Raw genomic sequence first — 27,500 nt, 5'->3', positions numbered from 1 at the left:
TATATATTTGAGTAATTATTCAAAAAAATAACGCCATTATATTATTGTAGTTAAAGAGTAATATATTTTTTGTAATAAGAATAAAGTGCTCGTCTAATAGAGACCCAGTGAATTGGGTATGTGGTTGTAAATCGCCTGTTTTGGGGAGCTCCGAGGTTAGGCTAGCAGTCTCATCCCTAATAGGTGTTGCAAACCGAAGTTTAACATTAACATTATATATATATATATATATATATATATATATATATATATATATACATATTTATTTATTTAATTTATTCATTTATTTATTTATTTGTAGAAACCACACGAATTGACCTTATTATTCCGTGTGGCCACAGTTCATTCTACCTGTCCCACCCACCCCCCTCCCTTTACCTCTTCCATTGTAACCCCCACCCCCTTGCCGTCCCCTCCACTCACGCACGAATGAACCACGTTTTAAAACTCCAGTGTTTGGGACCGGGAAACTCTCTCTTTCTCTCTCTCTCTCTCTCTCTCTCTCTCTCTCTCTCTCTCCCTGGGCGCATTTTCCGAATGGCTAAACTATAGGACATGGGTCAGAAAGACATGACAATGTAGACTTATTATATTTTGTTTTATGTTTTTAACTGCCATTTTTTTTTCAGTTTTCAATTCTGATATATATTAATTTTCCTGAAGTATTATTGTCACTATCATTGTTATCATTATGCGATGATGATTATGGTGGTATTGGATTATGCAGCTTAGTAATAATGTATTTTTGCCACAATCATTTTTAGTCATTATTATGCGATTTTAATGTTAGAATATTAATCTGCAGACTTATAAATGTATTATTTGATATCAATAACAATTAACTTAATTCCAAGTACCTCAATGAGGTTACCTCAGTATACTAAGAATTTAACCTCAAATTATAACATGTTTACAATTCCTCTAATTATTCTTTGTGACACCTTAAGCTGTAATACCTTCGTACCCTTAGCACACGCTGCATACGTCACATTAATCCCTGGTGTACCAAAAGCTATGCATCTCTTGTCACATTAATTCCTGGTATACCAGAGGTAATGAATCCTTTGTCATCTTAATCCTTTGTATACCAGAAGCAATGCATTTATTGTCACATTAATCCCTTGTACACTAGAAGCAATGCATTTATGTCAAATTAATCCCTTGTATACCAGAAGCAATGCATTTATTGTCACATTAATCCCTTGTATACCAGAAGCAATGCATTATTGGTCACATAATCCTTGTATACCAGAAGCAATGCATTTATTGTCACATTAATCCCTTGTATACCAGAAGCAATGCATTTATTGTCACATTAATCTCTTGTATACCAGAAGCAATGCACCTCTTGTCATATTAATCCTTGGTGTACCAGAAGTAATGTATTTCTTGTCACATTAATCCCTTGTATACCAGAGGTGATAATGCATCCTTCGTCACCTTTATCCCTTGTATACCAGAAGCTTTGAATTTCTTGTCATATTAATCCCTTGTATACCAGAAGGAATGCATTTCTTGTCACATTAATCCCTTGTACACTAGAAGCAATGCATTTATGTCAAATTAATCCCTTGTATACCAGAAGCAATGCATTTATTGTCACATTAATCCCTTGTATACCAGAAGGAATGCATTTCTTGTCACACTAATCCCTGGTATATGAGGATCTGCGCGTCTCTCGTCCAGCGGGAATTTAATCGTCCAGTTACAGTTGAGAGCAGTGGGCCGTTTCAGTTTCAGTGTGGAGGAGTCTGCCTCTGCTAATGGTCAATTTGTAGCTGAAGAGACGCCAATTTGCACCGGGATTCCCCGCCAAACTTCGGGGGGACCAATTGATTTCGGGCGCCTCGTTTACAGCTTGGCAGTTCCGGCGGTCGTGTGTGTGTGTGTGTGTGTTGGTGTGCGTCTGTGTGTGTCTGTGTTTTGTGTATGTGCTCTTAGGTGTGTGTGTTTTTCCGTCCTTGTTCAAGAGGTTGCTTGCTGGCGTTGAGAGGGGAGGAATTACTCTTGTTATGTCACACACACAACAAACACACACATATATATATTAAATACACACACATATGCATATATATATATATATATATATATATATATATATATATATATATATATAATATAGTATATATATATATTGAATTTTTATCACGTCACTGTGATTCATATACACGCTGGCCGAGTCGGTAAAGACGTTACTGAAGACCTGATTTCTCCTCCTCCTCCTCCTCCTCTAGTGCGCTTGGTTCGAATCCACGAGAGGAAATTGTTGTCAGCTGAAAAATTCCTCTCCGGTTTGACATAGTATGAAAATGTATTAATTGCCGGAGGTAGAGCGCGCTGGATATTAAGGATATTTGGAACTTTATATATAAATATATATATATATATATATATATATATATATATATATTATATCTATATATATATATATATATATATATATATATATATATATATCTATATATATATATATATATCCTCTCATCGTCTCTTTAACAGCAATATCCTGTCACTTTTCAGACGAAGGGTAAAATGGCCAATTTTTTGTATTTCTCTGAAAGAAAGTCTGTGATCCACTGCCGCTTGTACCGAGCTGCCAAGGATTGTTGCAGGTTTCAGACAGGCGTACTCAGAATCTTCTATGCCCTCGTGCTTGAATCTGCACGAATTTAGCATTTTTCGTGCTAGTGTACGTATGGTATAAAGAGATGTATGTTTATCAATTCTCCAGCATTACTTCAATAGTTATCCAGTTTTTATTAAATCTTTGAAATAAAATATTATGACTAAATGTTGTGGAAAAAATTATTGAGGCGCTATTACGTATATTAGCAAAGTTGTATGTTTCAAAGTACTACAATTGCTTTTATTAGCAAAGGTGTGTGTTTGAAAATACAAACAATTACGTATATTAGCAAAGTTGTATGTTTCAAAATACCGCAATTGCGTATATAAGTAAAGCTGTATGTTTCAAAATACCACACTTACGTATATAAGCAAAGCTGAATTTTCCAAAATACAAAGGAGGTCGAAAGCTCCCATTTGTAATCATTTCTGTATTTTGAAGGATACAGACATATTGTGAATTGTTATTTATTAGTGATTTATGTTTAATATTACAACGGTAGATACATTTTGTAGGGAAGATGAATGAATTTTTTGTTGTGTAGTGTTAAAATAATTTATTATTGCTTAGTGTTACCTGTAGAGTTATCCTGATGGAAAGTGAAAGTAAAATTGTGTGGTCATAGGTCATTTTATAGTTAAAGTTGAGCTTAGACGGTAGAGAGAGAGAGAGAGAGAGAGAGAGAGAGAGAGAGAGATAGAGAGAGAGATGTATAGTGAGAAAAAAAGGGTGGGGGAGGGGGCTGTGGGCTGGCTGGGGGGGGTGATTCGGAACCCCTCCTCAAATACCTCACAAAATACAAAGAAGGATATTACTGTGGTTTTATATTCGCTCCTTGAGACAAACTTGAGGTGCCTCATCCGCACCAAATTTCCTGCTCTCTCTCTCTCTCTCTCTCTCTCTCTCTCTCTCTCTCTCTCTCTCTCTCTCTCTCTCTCTCTCTCTCCACATGCTTTTTCTTCATCTGGCAATGGGATATAATTTCCAAGAAAAGGGGACGAGAAGAGGGAAATTCGAAGGATTATAAAAAAAAAGATAAATAGAGAAATTGGAGAAATGTCGAGAGGATGCTTGTCTCGGGCAATAAATTTCGAGAGAGAGAGAGAGAGAGAGAGAGAGAGAGAGAGAGAGAGAGAGAGAGAGAGAGATTCTTCGATTCACGGTCTTAAGATCATGGGGATGTACATAATGTAAACCGCAAAACAACATCCTTGTTTCACTGAGATCAACGAGAGAGAGAGAGAGAGAGAGAGAGAGAGAGAGGAGCAGCAGCAGCATTGAGGTAACATTAGTTGAAACAACTCCCTGGAAGGAAGGAAGGAAGGAAGGAGGGTTGCAACAACTTTTCCTTAATCGAATCACTGAGACAGAAGGTGGAAGTGTAAACTCGGTGGGAGGGTAGCCCCTCCCCTTGCAGGATGCCCCTAGCGGCACCAGCACCAGGACCAGCAGCAGCAGAAGCAGAGCAGGTGGTGTTGCATTAATTGATTTCTGAGGACATTCTCTCTCTCTCTCTCTCTCTCTCTCTCTCTCTCTCTCTCTCTCTCTCTCCTTCCTGAGCTGCTACTGCCTTCTGGGTTTGTTTGTGTTTTCCTTCAGCAATAGCTTTTGGTTTCTCATTTCTGGGTAAGGTAGAATTTCAATCTCTCTCTCTCTCTCTCTCTCTCTCTCTCTCTCTCTCTCTCTCGAACAAGTGTTTGTTTCTCAGAATTGTTCCAGTATCCAATCTTGGACCGCACCGAAAGAACCACATTTGTACAGGGGTTCTCTCTCTCTCTCTCTCTCTCTCTCTCTCAAAAAAAAAAAAATTTCTCTCTCCGAATTGCTTCAGTATATTTTTGCAGTGCCCTGAAAGCACTACACACACACACTCTCTCTCTCTCTCTCTCTCTCTCTCTCTCTCTCTCTCTCTCTCTCTCTCTCTCTTCGTCTTCTTCTTCCACCAATTTTACCTTGTAGTACTTTTCTTCCGACTAACCTGTTCCTCCTTTCCCTTTCCCCCTTCCCCCGCCTTCCCCGCCCTTCACCCCTCCACGCCCCCTCCCCCCCCTCCCACCTCCCCCCCCCCTCCCCCTCCCGCTTTATTTTTCCCTGCCTCGTTCCTTAAGGAGCGTCACGTAGAAAGCTGTAATTTACAGCCCTCAGATGGGACTCGTGAGTTTAACTTTTTTTTTTACTTTCTCTTTTCCTTTTCTATTTTTACTTTCTCTTTTCCTTTTTAGAAAGTAAAGGCTTTGGCATTTAACACGCGGGACTGTGACACTTTGTAAGTAGGGGAAAATTGAGGTAGCAAAAGTAGGGGAAATGATTTTATTGTCGTTTTGCTGCGTTAAAAGTAATTTTACTTGTATGTAAGCACTCGTTGACGGTTGGATTATGTATGTATGTTCGCTATAGACGGCGAAACTATAGGACCAAACTGAATCAAAGTCGAACCATATATGTAGATTTTATAGTGGATGGTTTTTATGTATAAGTAAGGACTTGCTGATGGTCGGATTAGTTATGTATTTATGTATGTATGTTTGCTATAGAGGGCAAAATTACTGAACTGAATTGAACCAAAGTCGTATCAGTTATATAGATTTTTATAGTGGATGGTTTTTAGCCAGATGTCAATTTGATGTGGATATCCGCCCATGCTAAATTCTTAATTATTATTCGTAGAGAAAAAAGAAAGCATTATTCTATTAGAACTTTTCACGAGGATTCCGAATATACTCTTAACCATTCTTCTACGATGACGAATAACGATTGTATTACGGTTCATGTAAAAATGTTTTTGACATATCAAGAGAAGGACAGCCATTTCATGAACATTTTGTTCCAGTCTGGATACCAGCGCAAACTTCATCTAATCTATTTTTTTTATTGTCGGAGGAAAGCAATGTTTAGAGTTACATTTAAATCTTAAATCCCCTCCCCCCCCCCCCCTTTCTTCGAGGATGTAATTCATCTTTTAATTTGGACAGAGAAAAATCTTCAAACCTTTTTTTATTGTTCGTTTTGTAGGAGAGCATTTTTGTTTCCGTATTTATTCTCTCCTTTCTGTTGAAGGGAGAACCATTTCTCAGATTCTTTTGTAATGGAGAAGGGGACTTTTTATTCTTTTTATTTACTTTTTTTTTTTTTTTATATACTTAACCTTAAGGTAACCATTGCCCAAGTGGGTTTTATTTTTGGGTTGGGTTAAACTCTACCGAAGGGAAGTAGTGAACGTAAAAAAAAAAAAGAAAAGAAAAACAGTAAGGTAATTCTTTTGTTGTCAAAATTAGCCTGCAGATAAGTCATGAGAATTTCGACTTAGAATTGTAGGTATAGGCTTGCGATTATGTAGTATATGGTATTGTCTTGATAATCGTAGATAGAGGCTTTTGCATGTTATTGTCTACGATATGATATATATATATATATATATATTATATATATATATATATATATATATCTCTATATATATATATCTATATACACATACATACATACATACATACACACACACACACACACACACACACACACACACACAGTCACACACACACACACACACACCCACCAGAAATAACAATTCACACCCATCACCACGATAAGAACGCCCAGACACCAGACCAGACCACCAAAAATGAAAGAAATAAAAAGAATCAAATGAAAGTAAATGAAATGAAATAATAAGGGGGGAAAAAAAGTTAAGCGAAAGATATTTAATTTGGCGATGCGGAACTTCCTCCCGCTCTCCCCTCCCCCCACCCCACTCCTCCACCCCAACTCCTCCTCCTCCTCCTCCTCCTCCATTGTCCTGAGGCGTCAGATAATATCATCATTCCCATCTTCCGTCCTCCTCCGCCAAGGCAGCGCTTCAACCTCTTCTCCACACAACGATTTAAATGAGTTGGGAGTTTTACATAATGCAGCGGCATTTACATAACAAGGTGCTCTCTCTCTCTCTCTCTCTCTCTCTCTCTTCTCTCTCTCTCTCTCTATATATATATATATATATATATATATATATATATATATATCTTATATATATATATATATATATATATATATATATATATATATATATATACTACATATATATATATTCATTATATATATACGTTTATATATTTATATAATAAATATATGTATAATAATTATATATATATATATATATATAATATATATATATATGTGTGTGTGTGTGTGTGTGTGTGTGTGTGTGTGTGTATAACGAATCACGAAAGTTAGGAACGTGAAACGTGATAAACCCATAAATAAAGATATATGCTACGAAGGAAAAACAAACGAAGCAGATCCTGCTTCGTTTATTTTTCCTTCGTGGCATATATCTTTATATATAATATATATATATATAATATTATATATAATATAATATAATATATATATATACTATACACACACACACATATATATATATATATTATATATATATATATATATATCATATATACTGCTGTGACGCCAGTTTTTAACAGACATAATCAATTAATTTACACTTATATTTATATTATATATATATATATGATATATATATATATATATATATATGTATATATAAATGTATATTATATATATATAGTGCATGTGAGAGAGAGAGAGAGAGAGAGAGAGAGAGAGAGAGAGAGAGAGAAAGTAATTTCACTTTATTCTACTAATCTGCAATGTTAACAGTGTATGGACGACGGAGAGAGAGAGAGAGAGAGAATATACTAATTACTATTTATTCTACATCTCCTTAACTACCCATTCCTAATCCACAAGAACCTCACTTAAATTAATTATCCTATAAAAATACGAAAGTCTGCCCCCGGCCCATTTCCTAATCACCCTAATCATCGTGGTTCATCCGCCACGGTAATAAGGATCCGCTGATCTTTACTATACAGAGCCTAATCCCCCCCTCTTCCCCCCCCTCTCTTAATTCCTCTTTATGGCACCACTTGGCATCTCGCGTTACGTCTTGGCGATGTTGCCGACTGGCGTGTTGTCGGTTTCATTGATTATCAGCTGATCTGGTATTATTATTGAGCCAGATAGTTTTTTTTTTATTATTATTAATTCATATTGTATTTATCTTAGTAACGTGGGCTTATGTTTTTATGTTAATTAGTGTTTTGTATGGTGCGTGAAGATACGTGGGGGTTTAAAGTATTTATTTTGTGAGTTTTGTAGTATTTATAATATTAGTGAATACATTTAAGGCTTAGGAGATTATTAAAGAAATTCGTATGGTTCTAATAGACGAAGAAAAGAGTGAATCTGTATTTCTGGGGCAACAGGAAATGAATTTTTTTTTATTCTAGTTTAGCGGATATTATTTTTAGTCTGCATTTTGCTGTGAGTCTGTGTTAGAAGATATCAGAAAAAAAACGAGATGTTTTTTTAATATAAAAAGTAATTCTTTTTATAAGAATTGACATTTTACTCGAACAAAAATTAGCTGCTATTGATTAAGCCAGAAATATTTTTTTTAATGCAGACTTATGTTGGTGAAGATGAAGCAATATTTTGTAGTTTAGAAATTTATAATTTTATTGTCCTCTTACATTATATAAGTAAATAAAATAAAGCATTACATGATTCCTTATTTAGCATTTTCGCGGAAAGATAAACCGCTGATATCCTGAGGAATTGACGTTACTTATTTAAGCCACACATGATGAGGATTTTAAAAAAGATGATAAGTCAGTGATATGACAAGCTGTTATGGCGAAATTAATTAAGTTTAGATAGTTAAAAAAAAGTTATGTCACGTACAGTGAAAAATGATTATGACGCGTACGGTGAAATACGAAATAGCTTTGAAAAGCGAAGAATAACCTAAATTATTATTATTATTATTATTATATTATTATTATTATTATTATTATTATTATTATTATTATTATTATTATTATTATTATTATTTAAAAGCTGGACCCTATTCATAAGGAACAAAGATTATGGTATTCATACGAAAGATGTAACAGAAGGCAATGAGAAACACAGAAAGAGATTAATTATTAGAAAAACAGATAAATTAGCAAATAAATAATTTTTTTTTAAATGTAAGTGAATTATGAAAACGAAGGAAAATTGTATTAGGCCATTAATGCATTACATCTTCGCTTGAACTTCTGAAGAAGTTCCAGTTGCACGACATCCTCAGTAGTGAGGCCGTTCCAGTTCCAGTCCACAGTCCAGCGGTGTGAGGGATAAAGGTCCCCTGGAACTGAGAAGTTTGACACAGCGAGGAAAATGTAGTAGTTTTACTATAAGAATTAGCAGTAGTATTAAGTTTTAGCATAAATATTAGGTAGTAATATTATTACACAGCTAATGACATTTTTAGATGAACCGCAGACTCTCCTCATTTTTACTTCCTAATCCTCCTCCTCCTCCTTTTCCTCTGATTCCTACCGTCCCTCCTACTTCCAAGGAAGAGAAGAAGAAGAAGAAGAAGACAACCACCCACACCCTCGTTAGAGCTTTGTTGTGTCCGCCAGCGAATGTTATTAATTATGAGGGAGAAGTCAGGAGGTGCTCTCTCTCTCTCTCTCTCTCTCTCATTTCATTGAGTGTGTCAGGTGGTGTGTCACTGTTGGCCTGTGAGTAATTATTCGCTCTCTCTCTCTCTCTCTCTCTCTCTCTCTCTCTCTCTCTCTCTCTCAAGATCGAGGGGACCATGCTGTTGTACTATACTTTTTAATGTATTAAAAACGCTCTCTCTCTCTCTCTCTCGGACGCATAGTCCATGAATTGTGAAGAACTGCAGCTCTGCAAGGTTTGAAGTCTTGACTTCGCTTATTCACCAATAGATGGCGTTAGTGGTAATAGACTGACGTCTCCTTATATTTTTATTTACTCATTAAATTCTTGACCTCTTGACCTCTTGACCTCTTGACCTAAAAGGATCAGAAGGACGCCAGGAGAGGCGCCTTTTCGCACGAGGACCTCGCACAAAGGATAATAAATGCCAAGGCTACGTCTTAAAATGAAGGGAATATATTTTAATTTATTTCTTGGGGGATATTTTTTTATGCATTGTCGAGTGGGTGTCACTGATTAGCACTGAAGCATATATATTTATTCGCTCGAAATAATTCTTAATTTTTTGTTTTTGAAAATAATTTTTCAGGTTAGACACTCTCTCTCCTCTCTCTCTCTCTCCTCTCTCTCTCTCTCTCTCTCTCTCTCTATACACAACTTCCCCTCAACCCACTACTACGTAGCTCAGGGTAAAATTTTTTAATTTTTAATTTCTAACTGCGATGAATTTTTGATAAATTGGACAACGATATAAAAACATAAATTATAAGTAACTCCTTCACAATATATAAAATAATATACAGAATATACATTACGTTAACTCTAAATTACGCCATTTTTTGTTAATACGCATTCATACACCAATTTCTTCCGCCTACATAAAATTTCTCTGTTAAATATCCTTTTTCCTTTTGAGCGTATCACGTATGCGCGCGGCAGTACTGCGCATGCGCATAGCGTGTCTCGCAAATATCTTGCATGCGTAACTTTGAATGTCGAATAGAAACACCTACAAGATTTTACATTCATTAGCGCTGGTTCTCCATTGTGTGAACCCCAAATTCATTTGGCAACTTTTCCCCTGTGGGGAAAAAATTAATGAAATGAAAACAGATATCAGTTCATTGTGGACGTACCAGGTACAAAGGCAAGCTTTGAAAAAGTACCTGTCTTGAATGGTAGTTGATATTAGACGTACCTACCTGGTAGACAAGTGAAAATCTAATCCCCCCCCGTTGCGTGATATCGATTTACAGTTTTTTATGTATTTATTTTTTTTACTGAATTTTTCAAGCTAGGGGCATCTGTACACCTATTGAACGCGCCTCTTTGATAGGTTTTTGTTTTGCTTAATTTTTAATGCTAGGGTCATCTGTACACTTATTGAACACGCCTCGATGATACGTTTTTGGTTTTACTGAATTTTTCTTGCTATGGGCATCTGTACACCTATTGAACGCGTCTCTTTGATATGTGTTTGTTTTGCTTAATTTTTAATGCTAGGGGCATCTGTACACCTGTTGAACGCACCTCGTTGATATGTTTTGATTTTACTGAATTTTCAATGCTGGGGCATCTGTACACCTATAGAACTCGCCTAGTAAGTAGGATTTGATTTTACTAAATTTTAAATACTCGTACCTTTCACAATTACATTGCCATATTCAAAGTCTGCAGGGTTTTTATGAATGAAACTCAGTATTCCGAATAATAGAGCTCTAGGGTGTATTTATTTGTTTATTTATTTTTGCTCATGAGAGGTAGTAGATTTTAATTTTGACGTTTCGAATTTTTTAATATTAACGAATTTGTTTATTATTATTATTATTATTATTATTATTATTATTATTATTTGGAAAAGTAACGGTAAATTTTAATGTTATGAATACGAATATTATGAGCAAAAAATGCAGTATATTATTGTTATTTGGAAATTCAGAATGATTTTGGCTATTTTTATTGTTGTTATAAAAAGGAGTATTATTAGCGTAAATGCAAGATTTATTATGAATATTATTATTGTTATTATTATTATCAATGTATATTTGTTAGTTCTAAACCATAAAGACTAATTTTATTGTCGTTATGAATACGATTATTGATAAAAAAAAAATACGAATATTTTTCATAAATCAGGCGCGACCCCCCCCCCCCCCCACCCCCCTATTTTTTATACGATACCGTATGTTGTTTTCCCCATTCGGTGTTGTTGCTCTGTTGCTGTGTCCTTGCTATTGTTGCTATCATGTTTTTCTTTTCCTTACTATGGCTGTTCTCTTGTTGTTTTTCTTCCCCTGCGGTGTTGTTGCTCTCTTGTTGTTCTTCTTCCCCTGCGGTGTTGTTGCTCTCTTGTTGTTCTTCTTCCCCTGCGGTGTTGTTGCTCTCTTGTTGTTCTTCTTCCCCTGCGGTGTTGTTGCTCTCTTGTTCTTCTTCCCCTACGGTGTTGTTGCTCTCTTGTTGTTCTTCTTCCCCTACGGTGTTGTTGCTCTCTTGTTGTTGTTCTTCCCCCTGCGGTGTTGTTGCTCTCTTGTTGTTCTTCTTCCCCTGCGGTGTTGTTGCTCTCTTGTTGTTCTTCTTCCCCTGCGGTGTTGTTGCTCTCTTGTTGTTCTTCTTGCCGTTGTTGCGAGGCGCACGCAACGGCCAGCTTTATAATCTCTTCGGCTTTGAATAAACGGTGATAATTGCCGCTCTACGTCCGCATGGCGTGAGAGAGAGAGAGAGAGAGAGAGAAAATATTTTCAATATATGTTTTGTATAAGAGAGAGAGAGAGAGAGAGAAAATATTTTCAATATATGTGTTTGTGTAAGAGAGAGAGAGAGAGAGAGAGAGAAAGAGAGAGAGAGAGAAAATATTTTCAATATATGTGTTTGTGTAAGAGAGAGAGGGAGAGAGAGAGAGAGGAGGGGGGGAATCCATCTAATGTGGGAGATTTCTCCTCCTCCTCCTCCTCCTCATTCTTCTTCTTCTCCTCCGTCTCCTTCTCCTTCGTCTTCTCCTCCTCCTCCTCCTCTTCCTCCTCCTTTTTCTTCTCTTTCTTCTTCTCCTCCTCCTCCTTCTTCTTCTCCTTTCAACTCCCCTCCTTTTTTCCTCTCTTCTTCCTCCTCCTCCCCTCCTTCTTCTTTCTCCTCTCCCCGAAGACCTAATCAATTTCAGATCCGAATCTTGCAAAGGAGCCGACGACGCCGATCTCTTTCGAGTACAAAAGCGGCTCCGTACTTGGTTTCCCAAATTGTTGTTTGGCGTGTCGTGGTCCTTATGATTCGTGTTGTTTCGATGATGTTGTGGTTGTTATTCATTATTGTTATTGCGGCTTTTGATGGCTTTTTGAAGACCGTCTATCGTGCGCTTGGAGTCACTCTTCTGTCTTGGATCAATCTCTCTCTCTCTCTCTCTCTCTCTCTCTCTCTCTCTCTCTCTCTCTCTGGGTAGAGGTGACTTTAGTGTTGTGTCATATTTATTATAATAATTTTTATAATAATAAATTTGAAAACAATTCTCTCTCTCTCTCTCTCTCTCTCTCTCTCTCTCTCTCTCTCTCTCTCTCTCTCTCTCTCTCATACACACACACACACACACACACACGCACACACACACATATATATATATAAATCTATATAATATATAATATCTAAATTATATATATATATATTAATCTATATATGTGTGTGTGTGTTGTGGTGGTGTTGTGGGTGTGTGGTGCATTTAAATACAGATATATATATCTAATATATATATAATATTATATATATATAATAATCACCTACATACATTCATATAAATATATACAAACATACATGCATTTATGTATATATGTGTTTGTGTAGGTATCATTATAGTATCTTAAGCATAATGCGTAACAAAGTAAATCATTATGTAATGCTTGATAATGACGTTGTTTATGTTAATAATGATATTTCTTTCGTTGCAGATGAAGGAATCCGTCTGAAAATGAGGTCAAAATAAGGTTAGTAAATATAGCTATTACTATTATTATTTTGGTGAATACGAAAGCTTATGCATGTATGGATATGTGTATCATACATCTAATGTGTGTGTGTGTAATATATATATATATATATATATATATATATATATATATATATATATATATATGTATATATGTGTGTGTGTGTTTGTATGCATGCATACATGTATGTTAGTGCATATATAACATTTAAAATTAATTGTCGCATAACACCACATTTGTTGAAATATATTTTAAAAAATTAACGCAAAACATGAACTCTACAATAAAGCTTTCATTAACAAATTGAACCAATTTTGCACCCCCCCAAAAAAATTAATTAAAATTTAACCCCCCAGGCCTCCCCTCCCCCCAAAAAAAGGAGAATGATTTTAATAGGCGTTGCTTCCTTTACTATCGACGAGCGCAGGAACCAAAAAATAGATTAAAAAAATTGAAAAAAAAAAAAAAAACAAAAAACAGAGAGAAAGTTTATTTTTAATCTGAGAAATGCCACCGAACAAACTATTTTAAAAAACGTGTCTGGCTTTCTGCTCAGTTTTTTTTTGTTTTCCTTTCTTTCTTTTTTTTTTGTACTTCGCAATTGTACTGGCGACTGAATCTACCATTTTTTTTTTATTGTTTGTTGAAAGTTACCAAGACGTGTTGGAGTTCTGTCTACTTTATATACTTTATTGTATGTGTATTTTATTTTATAGGCCTTATTCTATTTGTTTTTTTGTTTTATATACTATATTTTATGTATTTTTAAATACTGTATTTTATAATTTTTTGTATATACTATATTTTGGTTTTTTGTTGTTGTTTTTTTTCATTGTGAGCATTTATTATTTATTTGTTAGTTTTTTTAATAATGCTTTTGTAGGCGATTATTTTCAACTCGTAAGTATCTGGAGATTTTCCGCAAAATGAAACACACACACACACACTATACATATATATATATATATATATATAAATATATATATATATATATAAATATATATTAATATATATATATTTGTTCATGTGTGTCTCTCTCTCTCTCTCTCTCTCTCTCTCTCTCCTTTCTGGTACATCCTGGGAGTGGCTTATACATAGATACAATCTTAGTCCTTGCTATGCATTGAAGACTGACCTCACCATATCAAGCCGATATTATCATCGTCATAATCAGATAATGTGATGATGATGATGATTCCTTCTTAATCGTGTTGTGATGATTTATAGTGAGAGAGAGAGAGAGAGAGAGAGAGAGAGAGAGAGAGAGCAGACTTCGTAATGCTCACTGGATCGTTTAGTGGCTTTCCTTATGTCGAAGTTTCTCTCTCTCTCTCTCTTCTCTCTCTCTCTCTCTCTCTCTCTCTCTGTGATAAATTTCCTCAAGACCCTTCGGGTAGTGCTAATGGTATTCATCTGTGAAGTGAGGCGTCTCCTCCTCCTCCTCCTCCTCTCCTCCTCCTCCTCCTCCTTCCCCCTCCTCCTCCTCCCCCTCCCCCTGCTGCCATCAAGCACAAACCCATCAATCAGGAGGGAGAACAATAACAGCTGAAGGGGATAGTGACAGTCTCTCTCTCTCTCTCTCTCTCTCTCTCCTTTCATGTTCATACCCCCCTTTTTCTGTTACTCTATCCAGTTTTTCTGATTACTCTTTCATCACTTCCATCTTCTCACACATTTTTATTTTCCTTTACATTTCCTTCTCTCCTTCCTGTCTCTTTCTTTTTTTTTTTTTCCTTTTTCAGATTTTATTTTCCATTTTTCTTCCTCTCGTCTCTCTAGTTTCTCTTCCTTACCTTCTTTCTCCACCCACTTCCTTTTTCTCTTCATCTTCCTCTTCTTCATTTTCCCCTTCCTATTCCCCATCCCATACATGACCAGTCATCCTTGAATTTTTCTCTCCTAGACCCTCAATCACCCACCCCCTTTCTTTTTCCTCCCTCTTCCTCCTCCTCCTCCTCCTCCTCCTCCTCCCCTCCCACATACAACACGACCCCCTCCCCTCCCTCTGCCTAATGCACAGACGGATGGTCAAGAGCCATTTGTCTAAATATGGGAATCCAACCCGAAGTAATGAGAGGATTGTATGTCTCGTATCTTTGTAACCAAATCTCATGTTATTTGTGTTTCTGCCTTTTTGGGGGAAAGCAAGCACGGTCGATCGACGTATTCATCTCTCATCTGGGTATTTAGGATGTCTGTTAGGGAGGATTATCTGATTAAAAGAATGGACTATCCTCCTCCTCCTCCTCTCTCTCTCTCTCTCTCTCTCTCTCTCTCTCTCTCTCTCTCATCTTTTTTTTTTTTTTTTTTTTTTTTTTTTTTTTTTTTTTTGCAAATATTGACTGGCCTTGAAAGACGGAGCGAGATGTGACCAGTTGCTTGTCGACTGGATTTTTAAACTTGGGTCATGTCTTGAGGAGTGATTTTGTTTCTTTATGTTCATGTCGAGGTTGACGTTTGAAATATATATACTATTACCTTTTATTAACACGTATTTATGGGAATATTTCAGTCAAAGAAATAGAATTGAAATGACTTACTTTACGCGACTTGTTTTATTATGATGATGATTGATGCATGTTAACCTTGATATACTTTAAACAAGGTTTCAGAGTTATGAAAATTAATTACATGTACGTGACTTACTGCAGTTTATTTGTATGACAACCCTTTCGTCACGGAGGTTACTGTGAAAATATATTCATTATTGATGGGTACTATAGTAGATAATATGTTTTCAATTCTTGAAAGACCTCCTCTTGGTATATACGTAGGTCAAATTGAATTTTTGAGATAACCTCGGCTAACATTTTTTTATAGACAATGTAACATTTCACCCATTCTTTGGTAAGAGTTTAAGCCAGGTATTTCTATTCTTAGACATAGAGAGATCGATAGAAAGTCAGTTAGAATACCAGCCTCTCGTGTAGAACAGATAATAGTTGCTGTGGTGATTTGGTATTCATGTTAGTATCTGCAGTCGAGTTAATTATTATATGTTTACCAGTGCATATTGTGATCTGAAATATTGTTTACGGATAAAAAAGCTTATGTAGCCAACTGCTGACCCAATATAGTTCACGTATTGGTCGTTTTGTGTCATATTTTTATCTATCTTTTATGAATATTCATAGTAGATTCAGGTATGACTGATACTGGTTTTTATTTCCAGTTTGTTTATTTGTCATCTTTGCTTGATTGGCCATTGTTGTCGAGTCAAAATCTGTAGAGAAATAGGGGTAGACAAAGGAAGAACACATGGTTAGTGCCTTGCATTGTTAGTTTATACACAACCACATAATGGTGCATATACACTTACCACATAGACCCATATACTCGTATATACAGAGAGAGAGAGAGACCTTACAGACCTTACAGACCTTACATCTTGTCCGGGTTGCCTGGGATGCAGTTTAGATATTTGTCGAGCTTATTCTTAAACACATCAGATGAGTTGGCAACGCATTGAATAGACGCTGCATTATCGATGCTGGTGCGTATTGGATTAATGTCCTGTGTGCTTTCCTTATTTTTCCTGGTATAGTTTTGGGCACTATTAATCTACCTCTGCTTGCTCTTTCTGATGTTTTAAGTTCCATGATGTTTTCTGCTATTCCTTCCATCTGTTTCCATGCCTGAATTATCATGTAGCGTTCTCTTCTCCTTTCTAGACTATATAATTTTAAGGATTGTAGTCTTTCCCAGTAGTCAAGGTCCTTAACTTCTTCTATTGTAGCTGTAAAGGACCTTTGTACACTCTCTATTTGTGCAATATCCTTTTGAGAGAGAGAGAGAGAGAGATACTCGCACACAGAGAGAGAGACAGATATACTCGTACACACACACACACACACACACACATATATATATATATAATATATATCTATATAATATATATATATATATATATATATAGAGAGAGAGAGAGAGAGAGAGAGAGAGAGAGATAGGTACTCGTACTGATATATATATATATATATATATATATATATATATATATATATATATATATATATATATATATATATATATATAGCGAGAGAGAGAGAGAGAGAGAGAGAGAGAGAGAGAGAGATACTCGTACATATACAGAGAGAGAGAGAGAGAGAGAGAGAGAGGGGAGCCAAAACATCAGCCATTGAGGGCCACAAACCGTGAATGTGTAACAGTCCGCGGCGCATTTAGCGAGCTGATCACAACACCGAAATCTTTGTTGTTCCGGCAATTGAGGGGAAAGTCGTTCATCGAAGCCCTCTGGCGGCGAGGGGGCGAACTATAATAAACGAAGGAATATCTTCTATGTAGTAAGCTGTCTAGCGCCCGGGGGGGGTGGGGGGGGGGGGGGGGGGGGGGGGGGGGGGGGGGGGGGGGGGGGGGGGGGGGGGGGGGGGGGGGGGGGGGGGGGGGGGCTCCCGAATTTGGTATATTAATCCTTGTCTGATGTCGATGACTTCATTGATTACAGAGAGATTGCATTTATTTATTTATTTAGTTATTTATTCATTATTTTGTTATTTATGAGCGTGTGGTTGGTGGGCCTATTGGGAACCCTTTTTCGCTCATTTTTGCGTTTGAATATTTTATTAGTTTGTGTAAGAGGGGGGGGGGGTGAGGAGATTGAACTCTCTCTCTCTCTCTCTCTCTCTCTCTATATATATATATATATATATTTTTTTTTTTCTTGGTAAAATATAACGTTACAGAATGACAAGCAAACGATTTTGAGTAGTTTGCAACCTGAGCATTGCAACTAGTTCTGAGTCTTGGAGATTTTAGGCCTGAGTTCATTGAATTAGTTTCATACATATATTATATATATATATATATATATACACATATATACATGTATATATATATATATATTATATATATATATATGTGTGTGTGTGTGTGTGTGTGTGATAAAATATAACGTTATAAAATAACGAGCAAACGATTTTGTGTACTTTGCAACCTGAGTATTGCAATTACTTCTGAGTCTTAGAGATTTTGGGCCAGAAGTTCATCGAATTAGTTTCAGACAGGTCAGAGTCATTGAATATCTCAAGGGTCAAATTGAAATCCTTCCAGTTAGGCTCCAATCCGCGCACTAATTTTGAAGAGCTGAGAGATACATGAAATTAGTTTCCAAGTGTTTCCTTATTATTTACTTCGGAATTAGTTTCCAAGGCCTGATACTCATTCAAATGCCCATAAGACGCTAATTTCAATTCGGTGGGATTCATTCTCGAACTTAAGGACAGATGCCTAAACTGAGAGACTAATTCAGGGTTCACTGGAGTTAGTTTTCGAGTCGGAGACTAATTCAGGAATCATTGGAATTATTTTCCAAGTTGGAGAGGAATTCATGAATTTGGAATTAGTTCCCAAATCGGAAACTAATTCAGGAATCCACCAAATTAGTTTCCAAGTCGGAGACTAATTCAAGAATCCTTGGAACTTATTTTACCAAGTTGTGAGGGGAATTCAGGAATTTGAAATTAGTTTCCAAGACAGAGACTAATTCAGGAATCCTTGGAATTATTTTCCAAGTTGGAGAGGAATTTAGGAATCTGGAATTAGTTTCCAAGAGGAGACTAATTCAGGAATCATTGGAATTATTTTCCAAGTTGGAGAGGAGTTCAGGAATCTGAAATTAGTTTCCAAATCGGAAACTAATTCAGGAATCCACCAAATTAGTTTCCAAATCGGATACTAATTCAGGAATCCACGAAATTAGTTTCCAAGTCGGAGGCTAATTCAGGAATCCTTGGAATTATTTTCCAAGTTGGAGAGGAATTCAGGAATCTGAAATTAGTTTCCAAATCGGAAACTAATTCAGGAATCCACCAAATTAGTTTCCAAATCGGATACTAATTCAGGAATCCACGAAATTAGCTTCCAAGTCGGAGGCTAATTCAGGAATCCTTGGAATTATTTTCCAAGTTGGAGAGGAATTCAGGAATCTGGAATTAGTTCCCAAGTCGGAAACTAATTCAATAATCCACGAAATCAGTTCCCAAGTCGGAGACTAATTCAGAATTCCATGAAATTATTTCCCAAGTCATTCGAGAAATTTAAACTCGTGGATATCAATTCGAAATCCCGTGGAATTATGGTTCCAAGACCTGGAACGAATTCTGGAAGCTCGGAGCTTGTCTCGGAAGTCAAGAATCCGAAAATTTCCGTGAAAATTCACGTGTAATTCTAACAGCCATTTTCAGGCGAATTCATTATCCAGGAAGTGCAAAGTTAGCCAGGTTGCTCGGTTGGGTAATGAATTCTCTATTCTCTTATGCGGGTTATATATACGTATAGCGTTCATGAGCCTGTTAAGAAAAATAAGTTGCGTATGCAAATCTCTCTCTCTCTCTCTCTCTCTCTCTCTCTCTCTCTCTCTCTCTCTCTCTAAGATGCCATAAAAGGCGAAACTCCACCGCTTCCGATAATTACTCCGAACCGGTGGAGGAATTTATTATAATATTCTCCTTTCAACACTTCCTTCGATGCCGCCTGCCTCACAAACGCCAACACAAACGGCTGCCTCACCAGCACAAACGCCAGCGCAAACGGCTGCCTCACCAACATGCATCACCAGCACGAGTACCTATACAAAACGCCAACACCAACACTTCCACAAACACCAGCACTAACACGAACACAAACCCCAACACCAACACAGACAATCACCACAAACACCAACAACAACGCCACCACAAGCACCAACACTAACACAATCATCACAAACACCAACTCTACCACAAACACCAACACAAACCCCAACACCAACACTACCACAAACGCAAACGCCAACACAAACTGCAACACTAACACCAACACAAACCCCAACAAAAAAACAAACAATCACCACAAACACAACTACCAACACCACCACAAGCAGGAGGTGTGTGGTGGAGGGCTGGGATATATCGATCATCAGCATTGAATGGACACCTTTTATTTTTGTTTCTTTCGTAATCTTCCAATTTCAAATTTAGGAAATTATTTCTCGTTTGATGGTTCATCTTTTTTTCCTTATTGGAAGATTTGATATTGTTTCTTGTTTTCATTGATATCAGTGAAAAAAATGAGGTGGGAGAGGGACAGATATTGAAAACTTAGGTGTCTCTGAACATGCGTCAAGATAATGATCGATTGCCTGTAATATTTATCTCTACCTTTTAATTTTTTTTTTTATCTTTTGGTTAAAGTTAGATGTGATATAAAAGGAACAAGATCGTCTTCAGAAATTATAGATATAATATATGTGTTTGTTTATATCTGTATCTCTTAATGCCTCTTTGAAAGCTATTGGCCTTCTATTCAATAAATGGACAGTCTGGCATATTAAAAACTCAAAATCCCTTATGTCTAAAACATTATTTCTTATGGCTCCAAATAAGCATCTCTTAGTAAGTTTCACACAACTTTCAACCATTGAACCAAGAGCAGAGTTCCCTTTGAAAAACTGTTCAAACTGAAGGTTCTTTATGTCATTCTCTTCTAGATAGAGTTTAACTTCTGGGTCTTTTAAATAATCTAGAATTACGTTGCTCCTGCTACTAACTGAGATCCCTGATCGGAAATGCACAAATTTGGTAGTCCAAACTCAAACGTATGAAGCTGGAAGGCTCTAAGATACTCCTTAACACTCAAGTCCATGCACACCTTCAGATTTATAGCTCTACTCCATGTACATGTAAAACATATTATCCATGCTTTTACTTTCTTCCCACTGGAACGTACAAAGAAGGGTCCCATGTAATCTACAAAAATATAGCGGAAAGGAATCTCTGGGGGATTAATCCTGAAATCTCTATAACAGTTTTGATTAAGATTAACTGTCCTCTCATTGAACCTACGGCATATGACACATGTGCGGATTATCCTTTTAACTACTGAAAAAAATCTAGGTATCCAAAATATCTTACGTACTTCAGCCAGTAGCCTATAGCATCCAGCATGTAAAAAACGTTCATGATAATCTAATACAATATATTTAGTTAGTAAACTATCCTTAGAAATTAGCAATGGAAATCGCATCCTTCTGTCATCTTTAGTTTCTGCATTTTGCTATGTACCCTTAACAGGCCTTCCTGATCCACATAAACATTGAGCTGTCCGACTAACTTGGGGATATCTTTGAGCAACCGGTTTCTGGATTCAAAATATTCAAAAATTTCAGGGAAGTGCTTCTGCTGATCTCTTCTTATTACCATCTTTGTAGCCTCTGCAAAGAAGTTATGATTAATATCAAAACAGCTAATATGTCCAAACTTACAGGATCCTTTAGTTTAGTTTCATTTTCAAGTTATTAACAAAGATAAGTACTCTACGGAAAACAGAAACAACTTTATGGTAGCTAGAACATCTTGATAAAGCATCGGTATGCTCATCAATCTTTGTAGTTATAGTACCATGATAAGACTGGACAACACCAATAGGAGAATCTTGCTTTACTGGAAGGGCAGGTATTACAAAATCCAAGATAGATTCCCTGTTCAGCTGACCTTCTGTCTCATTAAGCAGAAATTTGGGACCTGAAAAGTAGTTAGTTTTCTGAAGCTGCTTGAAAGATAAGCTGCGAGTGATGCAATCGGCTGGATTTTCACAACCTGACACAAAAGAAAAATGAATTGGGTGTTTATTACACAGTTCATTTATTGTGTGTAACCTATTTTGAACAAATACTGAACACTTCTGCATTTTATCAAGCTTGGCAGAAAACCCATGTACCCAGGAAAGGGCAACGAAGCTATCCGAGTAGATTATCAACTCGCTTATTTAGATTGGCATCATACATGAAATTCCAGATAACTCTTCATACAGACATACAATTTCTTCTACGGCCAAAGTTATTCCTTGAAGTTCCAGAGATGGCATGCTTTTAGATTCCATTTGCTTGTTTACTATCCTATTTTTTGCAAAGACAAAACTAACCTTTCCTGTGGAAATATTTTGTATGTAAATGACTACACCAAACATCTGCTTACTACTGTCTGAAAATGCCAATAGCAGGTAAGTATCTTCTCTACTCCCAAAGACTCGTGGTATCTCTGTAACAGAAGCAGCATTAGCTTGTTTGGCAATATTCCGCCATTGCCTCCTAACATCAGCATCTAATTCCTTGTCCCAGCCCAGATCTTTGTCGCACTGTAACTGATGCAAAAATAGCCTTGAACGATTGAGAATAGGGCCATTAAAGTTAAAGAGATCATACTGGGAGGCAATAGACTGCAATACTTCCCGTTTTGTCCGAGCTTGTATGTTAAGACTAATAGGTTTAGTAGATAAACTGTCTTGCTTCCTATCCCATGACAACCCAAGTAGTTTTTACCTTTTCATTGGTTTCTGTACTAAGCTCACTATCTATGTGTCTTGCAATGCAGAATCATTACTGATGTACTGCTGCAGTAAAACTGTAAGGTTCAAAATGCTTTTCTAGTTGTTGATATGCCCAGAGAAGATCTTCAGAACTATCATAAGCAACTGCACAGTTATCCATGTAACACAGTTGATATATCATCCTTTTTAATTGTAAAAGTTTACTATCATCACCGTCTACTTCCAAAATTAAAATCTTATACAGAGCAAGTAACAGTAATGCAGGGCTGCATCTTAAGCCGAAACTTAATCTTATATTTCTGTATCCCACAACTGTAAAGTCTTCCTTCTCTACATTTCTGAACCATAGACATAATAGCCTATTGCTATCTGTGTCATTTAAGGCAAGATTATTGAATGCTTTACATATATCAAAACATAATAACTTCTGTCCAAATCTCAAATGTAATATAGCAGAGGAAAGTTTCTGGTTTAGATTTGGTCCTGAATATATAGCCTGATTGTGACTAATGGAAGGTTTACTAGAATCTTGCTGACAAAGATTAGACAAATACACTATCCTGCACTTTGTGGTTTCGCGATCCATCTTAAAGATACCCATATGAGGCAAAAAGCGATGGTTAGGGTGCTCTGAGAAATTCGGGAAGATTATTAATGCGCTCTATGATCCCCATACTTTCTTGTTCTTTAAAAACTTTATCCATTATCAATAGCTTATCCCTGTTATTTTGCAATTTTTTCAAGTTAGACTTTAAAATTGAAATTGCCAATCCCTGATTGGAACCTAATAAATGAGACACCTGAGAATTCCAAAGTAAAGGAACAACAATTCTACCTTCTTTATCTCTCTTCATATTTTCAAGGGAAAACTTAACCAACTTCTTATTTATTTCAGAACTCCCAGAATCAGAATAATCAGGTTCAGACTTTACAAATCTATGACTACTTTCTTCTAAAATTTGGTTAGCTGCCTTGATAAGCTGAGATTCAATTATATCCCCCTTATCATCAAATACATTAATGTTAACGGGATCCACAGTATCTTCAAAAGCACAATCCGAAACAAGGCAAGTATTACCAGTCCCGAAAATGCTACCAACTAAGTTATGATCTGAAAGTTGAACCAATCCTTGAAAGCAACTTCCAACATAAGGTAAAAATGATAAATCTTTCAACATTTGTTCCACATTACCATGTAACAATACTCCAGCAGGAGTTTCAGAATATAGAGATTCTAAGTTTGATCCAAACAAGTGTTCCTGCTGAGGAAGACAGTATGCTGAGCGAGTGCCAAGAATTAACTGAATATTCTGGATATCACAAGAATCATCTGACAAGCTTTCATCTGCCAACAAATAACCTCTTTCTTTGAAACCACATACTACTTTACCTAATTTAGGAAGTTTTAACTTTACATTAATAGAGGGTATACACAATGCTTCAATTTTTCTAAACCTATCTCCTATCTGTAAACTTACTTCAATTAGCTTAGTAGTATAGTTCTGAGTAGTGTTAATGCCATTTACTGTTAGAGAAATATTTTCCCTTAATGTGGGTAAATTATAACTGTCTGCAATATCGGTCAAAATAAAGTTACACTGACAGCCACTGTCTTTTAAACATCTTAACTTTAAACCATTATCCAAGGTAGAAGTAAAAGTGGGAAAATCAGTCTGCATGTCAGAATCACTCTGGAAAGCTTCCACAATGTTAACCATTGAGCCCAGATTATCTCCTTATTTTCCTTAGGCTTTGATTTTGCTTTATCTTTACCCTTATCTGTAGAAGATTGGCTATCTGGGTATTTTCCATCTTATTTGAGACTTGCTTGTCATCAACAGACCGAATACACAGAAAGCTGAAATGCCACTCTGAGCAATACTTACATTATTATTGAACCTATACCTACAAAATTTTACTGTGATGATTTAGGTAGAACATTTTAGGTTTTCATCCTTTCAATTTTCTTATTTTATCTATCTTGGCTTCTGCAAGATCAAATTTGGCACACTTGTGGATAGGGTGATCAGCTGGTTTAGTTTACCATCTACTTTAGTACAAATACTAAAAGGCTTAAAGGTCTTATTTCTTTCATACTTTACATCTACAGCTAAGCTGGTAGCTCCATGGTCACTAGCATTAGATGCTTTGGGGGAAGATTTAGTGACTTCTTTAGTTTTCTTAGACTGGCTACAATAACGCTCACTAGCTTCAAAAAACTTGTCTAAAATTTCATTTAACGTTGGCTTGGAGCTGTTAGTAATTTGAATCAAATGATTCTTAAATGAATCATTCAATCCTTCCCATATAAAAAACTGAAGTATACAGTCCACAGTCATTTTCAATTTGCGTATTCTTTCCATAATTAACCTAACCTTAGAGATAAATTCATAAGGATCAGTGTTGGAAGAAAGTTTCAAATGGGATAACTGCCTTAAAACATTAAATTTCTGTGTGTCATCTGAAGCTAGAGCTTTCAGTAGTAATTGCTTTGCATGTGAATATCCCTGCTTATCTGCTTCTAAAGACTCTACTAAAACTAAGGCCCTGCCTGAGATCTGCTGCTTTAATAAACAAGAGTTTTATCATATTCAGGGTATTCAAATTTACTTAAAGTGTCTTCAAATTCTTCAAAAAATCTAGCAAGGTCCTCGTCATCAGAACTAGTGTATTTAGGCAGGGGAGCTATAGGAGACTTAAGCAAACTTCTTGCGGAACTAAGAGAGTGATTCAAATGGGAAACCGAGGAGGGCTCACTAGGGTTCCTAATATCCACTAAGCAAGATAAAAGTTTATCATTATAGACCTGTCACGGTCGCCATATTCGGAAAAAATTATATGAAGGTTATAAAAAATGATGAGTAAACAAACATCAAAGTGAACATTGAATTTATTATTGAACATAAAGGACATTTAAAGCATAATATTATGCAGAATAAAGATTAATATTAACGACACTTTATGCTGCCCCGATATCTAGGTAACTCTGGCACTAGTTACCTAACCTCCACACTCCGAATCGCTTATAACCAGTGAAAAGTTTATAAGATGCATCTAGCAATACCATTACCACGATGCCACTGCACATAGCCTATAAAAGATATGATAAGTCTATCAGAAAATTGTATGGGAAATTGCCTATGCAAGTGACTTAAAGTTCAGAAAAAGTTTCTATAAAAAGATCTCAAAAGGTATGATAAATGGCAAAGCAAATATTAACAAGAGTAAATTCTTACTGGTTACAAGTTCTATTTTTTTACGGGATTAATGACTCAGCGCTAAAATTATTCATTCAATAAGTTTTAAATCTCGTAAAGTGTGCCAACATTTACCGAGACCTACCTCAAAGTTATCAAGCGCCTGCTTGCTTGATATAAATCCACGAAGTTGAATGCCTCGGAAGTAATCCAGCAGTATTTAGTGGATGCCAAAGACTATGGAGGGAAATGGAATCTAGTCCTGGCCTCTCTTTCCATGCTGCTACACAATCCATTAAAAGGTTCCTCGAAAACACACACCCTGGAGAATCATTGCCCTCGTCTCTACACTGCACTTTGGTGAAACTGGTGGTACTTAGCACTTCATTATTTCATAGCCATAAACGTCCTTCAAGTATAAAGAGTTCATTAGTAATGATCACACTTCAGTTGGCAAGTTTCTAACGAAGGTCGAGTTTATCCAATTTCCCTTCAGTCAGGAGAACTGCTTCCTTGGAGGGTTAGGCAGATACTGCTTGGTAAGAATTCTTAACCCTTACTCGTTAACTTCGTTAACTATCAGGAAGAGCTAAATACTTTAAAATGGTCTCAAATGCCAGCACACAAAGTATATACAGTATTAATAATTATTAAACTTATTTAAAGTTACGTTTGAGATCTTTTTATTTTCCAAGAGAGTTGGAAACCAAGGACTATGAAAAGATGCTTAAAAACCAAGGATTATGAAAAAAGGCAAGTACTTTTTTGTACTAAAATAAAAATAAACAAGCTAAAGAAAACGAGAATACAAGGATTCTGAAGTTGGAAGGAAAAGATAAAAACAATATATTTAACACAGGATTCATTCTCGAACTTAAGGACAGATGCCTAAACTGAGAGACTAATTCAGGGTTCACTGGAGTTAGTTTTCGAGTCGGAGACTAATTCAGGAATCATTGGAATTATTTTCCAAGTTGGAGAGGAATTCATGAATTTGGAATTAGTTCCCAAATCGGAAACTAATTCAGGAATCCACCAAATTAGTTTCCAAGTCGGAGACTAATTCAGGAATCCTTGGAATTATTTTCCAAGTTGGGGAGGAATTCAGGAATTTGAAATTAGTTTCCAAGACAGAGACTAATTCAGGAATCCTTGGAATTATTTTCCAAGTTGGAGAGGAATTTAGGAATCTGGAATTAGTTTCCAAGAGGAGACTAATTCAGGAATCATTGGAATTATTTTCCAAGTTGGAGAGGAGTTCAGGAATCTGAAATTAGTTTCCAAATCGGAAACTAATTCAGGAATCCACCAAATTAGTTTCCAAATCGGATACTAATTCAGGAATCCACGAAATTAGCTTCCAAGTCGGAGGCTAATTCAGGAATCCTTGGAATTATTTTCCAAGTTGGAGAGGAATTCAGGAATCTGAAATTAGTTTCCAAGACGGAGACAAATTCAGGAATCCACCAAATTAATTTTTGAGTCGGAGACTAATTCAGGAATCTGGAATTAGTTCCCAAGTCGGAAACTAATTCAATAATCCACGAAATCAGTTCCCAAGTCGGAGACTAATTCAGAATTCCATGAAATTATTTCCCAAGTCATTCGAGAAATTTAAACTCGTGGATATCAATTCGAAATCCCGTGGAATTATGGTTCCAAGACCTGGAACGAATTCTGGAAGCTCGGAGCTTGTCTCGGAAGTCAAGAATCCGAAAATTTCCGTGAAAATTCACGTGTAATTCTAACAGCCATTTTCAGGCGAATTCATTATCCAGGAAGTGCAAAGTTAGCCAGGTTGCTCGGTTGGGTAATGAATTCTCTATTCTCTTATGCGGGTTATATATACGTATAGCG

General features: G+C 36.3%; 1 protein-coding gene across 2 annotated transcripts in view; it reads left to right on the top strand.

Moving 5' to 3' along the window:
- Positions 1-27,500, top strand: part of LOC135209239 (insulin-like growth factor-binding protein complex acid labile subunit) — a 440,028-nt gene that overhangs the window by 370,317 nt on the left and 42,211 nt on the right. For both annotated transcript variants that reach the window (XM_064241931.1, XM_064241930.1), the window contains one exon: positions 13,084-13,119. The gene's annotated coding sequence lies outside the window, so the exon portion shown is untranslated. The remainder of the gene's footprint in view (positions 1-13,083; positions 13,120-27,500) is intronic.

This window comes from Macrobrachium nipponense, chromosome 37 (assembly GCF_015104395.2).
Source record: "Macrobrachium nipponense isolate FS-2020 chromosome 37, ASM1510439v2, whole genome shotgun sequence".
NCBI lineage: Eukaryota > Metazoa > Arthropoda > Malacostraca > Decapoda > Palaemonidae > Macrobrachium > Macrobrachium nipponense.
Note: the sequence above shows the minus strand (reverse complement) of the source record. Positions and strands in the feature narration are given on the sequence as shown.